Source organism: Talpa europaea (assembly GCF_964194135.1).
Source record: "Talpa europaea genome assembly, chromosome: X".
NCBI lineage: Eukaryota > Metazoa > Chordata > Mammalia > Eulipotyphla > Talpidae > Talpa > Talpa europaea.
In genome coordinates, this window is record NC_140081.1 from 81,285,307 (window position 1) to 81,291,188 (window position 5,882).

Consider the following 5,882-nt stretch of genomic DNA (forward strand, 5'->3'; position numbering starts at 1 on the left):
CTGTGGCCGAGGGCCTCAGGCCTTGGGCAGCGAAGACTCTTCGCCAGGACCTCTGCGGGCCTCTGAAACACCTGAGGCTCCCATACCCCTCTGGAGGAGCCGCGGCCTTTCCCGCCCAGCGACTTTGCAGCCCAGAAACTCCTGGTACAGGTTTCCCCCCTTTGGGCAGTTCTTTTGTCTCTACACAAAGAGCCAGGTGGTGAGGCATGCCAGCTTCTTGCCCTTGACGTTTGGGGCACATCTCTGGAAATGCCCATGGACTAAGAGCAGAGGGGGTGCACAGGCTGGTCTTGGGGCTTGGCCCTTCTGGGACGCGAGGGAGCCCTTCTGAACTCAGCCGTTGGGGACCGGGAGCCACTGAATGGTGAGGTGGGGGCGTGTGTACTAGGATCGGGGCTGGGGAAATTCCCACCATAAAGCCCTCCTGCGGAAATTTTGGGCTTGAAGCCAACCTTTTTTAGGGCCTGAAAGACGTCACCTTTCATGGAACCTGCTTTTAAGACTGTCAGACTCTCCAGAGAGAGAAAACAAGGCAAGGTATAATTTCTAGGGGACCTCACTAGGTCAAAGAAGAATGAGTCACAAATGAAACACACACACACACACACACACACACACACACAGGCCTGTAAATCTACTTGTGCCAAAGGGACAGCAGAGTCAACAGGGGGTGAGCCAAGGGCTTTTGGCCCCATCAGCACCTGCTCTAGACCTTAAAGATGAAAGGCAGTGAGTCCTCACCGAGATGGAGAAAGTCCTGGACGAGCAGTGAGACTTGTCCATACACCAGAGGTTTGAACTGGGGAAGGGAGGGGTGACCCAGTCTGTTCCCCTGATTTGACAGATGTGGACACTGAAACCTAGGAAAGCAGCTGCCCAAGATCGTCCAGGAGCGACTGGCAGTGCTGAGCCTCAACTCCAGAGGAGAAAAGAACACAGGCAGGATTTTCTGGAGCCTGAGGAGGAAATGCAGGCAGAAGGCACGCCAGATGTGTATTGGGGTTAGAGGCTGCAGCCGGTCAGAGAGGAAGGAGGGGAAATGTAGGGGCAGAGGAAAAGTGAAGAACGAGAACCATCTCTTTGGGCAGGAGAGCAGGCCACGCCAGCCTCCATCTTGAGGGGGTTACGCATACTCATGTACACGCGTTGAACGTATTCATGTTCTGTTCCTAGAGACGACAGTGAGGTTACAAGCCTGGGATAGCGGAAAAACCACGATCTGGTCAGTGGAAGAAAAGCCTCATCTGGGTGGGAGCGGAACAAGACAACAACATGGGGAGTGCTGACGTGCCCATCTGCGCTCGCATCCCGGCCCCGGCATGTGCGTAGAGCTGACCGTTCCCGTGGACTCGCCTGTGTCCGCCACTAGGTATAAAGGCATTGAGGGCAGGACTACTTATTACTCATCCTCTTATCTGCAGGGCCTATCGTGCCGTGGCATGCAGTACTTGCTCAGTCAATATTTGCTAGCTGACCAATAAATACATTTCCGTATGGATGGATGTATTCATAAATTGAACCCCATGTTCGCTGTTCCTCCAGAAGCATCTCTTGTGTTGCACTGCAAAGGCCAAGACTTTGTAGGCAGGAACCTGCCTGGGAAGCCAGGCACCTCTGCCCACAGACACCAGAGTCCTGGGATTTCCCCAGCTGAGACACAGGACTTGGAGACGCCCCTGAACGAGGTAAGGATTTTAGGAATGTCCATGACTAGGCCAAAGCCACGAAGGTCTCTGCCTGGTAGTGGGCCCCTGGAAGATATTCTGGCTCTTAGTCTCCAAATTGCCAAGGCCCTCCCACCGAAGACCACCAGAACACTCTTGTGGTTGAACAAGGTGGGTTTGTTGCTTATTGCAGCGAGGCAGGATGAAAGCCAGAGGGCCTCTCAGGAAGAGGAGGTGAGACAGAACTTTTGATAGGAGTTGGGCCAAGCTGGGTAATTGGGGGAGGATTCAAGGAAGCCAGGCTTTGCTGTGGTTTGGATGCTGTCAGGAAACGGGGGTAGTCGGGTGCTTTATTGAATAAATCTTAGCCAATAGGAGGGGAGACTAGAGTGACACTAAAGTTATAATTGGCAAAGCTGCAGCAGTCACTGCGATCAGCCAGAATGGGGGTGCTTGATTTCTGCGGTTTGGGCAGTGTTCCTGTGTTCCTCTGTGTTCACACATAACTAAGGAGTGGTCTTGTTTTTGTCTCGGTCCATCATGGTCAGAGTGGCCTTGTGTGCTAATGTCCTGTGAAGCTGTTTACGGTCAACAGAACACCCAGACCAATTGGTGGTAACACCAAGGCCTGGTCAACAGTCCAGGCCAGCTTCTGGCTATCAGGGGCTGCTTTTCTCTTTCCACAAGATGTCCATTTTGAGATGATCCCTGTTTTCCAACCAGAGCTTGGCAGTCCCGTATCTAAATATTTAGACCCTCCCTGTACTCTGACCCAGTCACACCCATATGTAGAACCAGCCAGGCAGGGCAACGTCATCACTGGCTTGGATTGTGCGTCTGTGTGTGGTTTTGTGTACATGTGTCTGTGCCCGCCAGAAATTCCCTGATAAGACGGGAAAGAGGCCAGAGGTGGTCCCACCTCGCTCTCTGGGCCCAGCAGGACTGCCTCCCCGCCCAGAGAACAGCACGCTGGGGTTAAGTCTCAACAGTCTCTAGGGCACAAGGGTGCCAAGCGTTAGGTGGGGTCAGGGAAGGACAGAGGGGCTATTGCAGCAGCCAAACTTGAGAGGAGCGGGAAGGGGTAGCAGTGGAAGGGAGTTCCTTTGTATAAATGGGTCTCTAGAGAAGCAGCAGATTTTCCTTCAAGGAAGCAGCCTGCTGTGGAGTCCCCACACCCAGCCCTTTTTGCTTTATGCCTCTTGTCTCCAAAACAGGCCCTGTTGATTAGAACAACAAGAGTCACATATGTTGACCTCATCCTCCACCAAGAGGCTCACTCTGACCCCTTTCTAATCAAACAAACTTCCTTCCCTCAGGTCTCTCTCTCCAGCTGGAAAGTGTGAGGACATCTCCTGCTCTGCCTTTAGGGAGGGCATGGCGGCAAGTGCCATCACGAGGTGGTGCCCAGGTGCCCTCAGATAGTCTTTGTAAAATGAAAAAAAAAAAAAAGACAAGGCTGAAGGGAAGTGGGGGGCTGCAAATTCTGTTTTGGCAGAGCCCCAACTCCTCCTGACAGGGTGTGACCAGTTCTGTGCTGCACTGTGCTGTAGCCCAGCTCACCACAGGCTGGCTCCCGAGGGCCAAACCTCAACTGGCACTGCTCGTCTGTACAGTCAGAAATTGGCTCCTGTGTCCCTTCAGGGCCTGGTGGGAGTCCAGGCATCCTGAGTGAAGTGGTGAGTTGAGGCAGTGGTGAAGTAAGGGGGTCGCCAGTCCTCCCATGAACCACCTGAATGACAGAGGCCGGAGGCTACGAGGCAGAGGCTCATTTTCATACTTGACCTGCTCTCGTCATCATCTGACCAAGCAACCAAGGACTTGCTCAGCCCTTTGCCGTGGTTCTGGGGACGGGCCATGTGGTCCCCATCCTGACAAAAAGTCTGTGCCGTCAGAGAGCTTGCAGTCCATTTGGGGAGTGAACACTAATGACGCAGAGAGTGGCATAAACAACAGTTAAGTTCAAAGGAGTTAGAGGAGAGTTCAAAGATGAGAGAAATCACACGCAGGCACTAGACCAACTGGGACCAGGATTGGTGATAGGGATGGCATTCCAGATGTGGAATATGAGAACACATTGCGAGGTGGCGATAACCGGCGGTGTATGTGTGCTTGCAGGTATAACAGCATGGGGAAGGAGCTGGATGGGCGGAGTGTTGAGATCTGGAGCACTATGCAGACTCTAGACTCGAGGTGGTCGGTGACAGGGAGTCACTGTCTATTGTCCAACAGGTGGCGGGGGTCATGGAGTGGCACTGGCAGCGGTGGGTGACTGAAGATGGATGCTCTGATTGATCTCTCCATTCTTGGTGTGTCCACAGTTCTTTGTGTGTCTGTCTGTGGACAATTCTCACTGAGTTGTACTTCTGTGTTCACAAGGCTGCGCTCCCCACGGACATCGGGAGTTCCTTAGGAGCAGCGGCCGCATTTTCTCCATTTTCCTGCATTGGCATTTACCTGGCTCACTGTAGGCACTCAGAGAACACCGGTCAGATGAACAGATCGTTTCATTTTAATCAACTGGATTACAATGGCATTCCATATAAGGATAACAGACTCTAAAGAATTAAGACTAAATTGTGCATAACACGGCAATCACAATTCCATCTATTTCAAAATGATTCGTAAAACACTGTCTGAGGACGTGGAAGTGTCTCACCACCATCTTTGTAAGCAGCAATTACTGCTGCATAGTAAGTCCCCCGTCACAGGAGGCTGGATGAGTTTTCTACATGCAGATCTGGACATGTCATGCATCAGACTAAACTTACATACTTACAGTAAAAAAAATCTATTTCTGGTGTAGCTAATTCTTAACATGGATGTTTGTCTTGTAGTGTTCAGAAGGGATTGCAGTGTGACTGCAACTCCTTTAAACACATGATATTGGGCCTCCCCGGTGGCGCAATGGTTGAGCGCAGGGTTGCGAAGCTGCCAGCAGCTTCAGCAGCACCGGTTCGATCCCCAGCTGCTCCCTGGCCACCAGAAGAGGGTCCCACATGGCGCGCAGACCTCTCCTGCCGCCCGCTGCTCCCCTCAGCAGTGTACTTCGGTCCTTCTGCCTGCTCTGCTCCCCGCTCTGGCTCTGGTGAATTCTCTCACCCTCCCGCGCTTCTGACTGTACCCAGTGCTTGTATGTATGTATAAATAAATAAATAAATAAATAAATCTTTAAAAAAAAATAAACTCATGATATTGAAAAAATTCTGGACTGGTAGTAATTTTCTCTTTACAGAAAGACTCAGGATTCTTGAAAGTAGTGCAACTTTCCTCATAATTGAAATAAGATTTGATTTTTAGAAGTAGCGGAGATGCAAAAAAAAGAAAGGAATTGATTCATGGAACGCTGAATTCTATTCCCATGGGAACTCATCTATAAAGTGTGATGTGCCTATAAGCATATTTGGATAAGAAAGGTGGCGAGTCACTGGTTTCTGCTTCAGGGACAGGGAGCAGAGTGGATCCATCACCATCCCTCAAGGAAGGCGGTTGGTTCAGTTGAGAAGCATGAAGTCCCGTGTTTTTGTTGGCAGTCAGTGTCCTTCCTGGCCCCTGCTGTGCCAGTTCAGGTCAGGAGTGGGCTGGGGGTCAGGTGCATACCAGGAGTTGTCCCGGTAGAGCAGACTCTATCCCATCATTTTATTATTCAATCATTGAACAAGGTCTTCCTGAACACCAACTGTGAGCCAGACCCTGTGCTAAGCTCTAGTGCTAGAATCCTGGAGCAAGTATTAAAGCCATGGTTCCCGCTTCCAGCAGGGAGGTAAGAAAATAAGGAACTGGTGAAGGAGGGTCGGGAAAGTCTTCCTAGAGACAGGGAGAAGCCACGACAAGTGTGCACGCAGAGGTCTGCAGGGATGAGTGCAGCTTGGGGAACTGGAGAAGTTCCGCCTGTGGCCAGGGGAAAGAGGCTGAGAAAAGCCATGCACTGGGCACTAGCCCAACTTTGCCTGCTCTCTGACACACACAGCTTTCTCCCTTCACACACCCGCTCCCTTTCAAAGAGGACAGAATTTAATGTAGAAGAATCAGGTTTTATTTAGTGACGTGAACATTAAGAATTCACCTACATGGTTGGAAACAGTCGCAAAGGATGCGATCACTCACACTTATACACACAGAGGAATTCTGTGCATACAAAATGCTTCGTTACCCATTGAAATGGCTGTCAGGGACAGCAAAGTGCTTGTCTATTCCACCGGGGGGCGGGGAAGAGGGAGT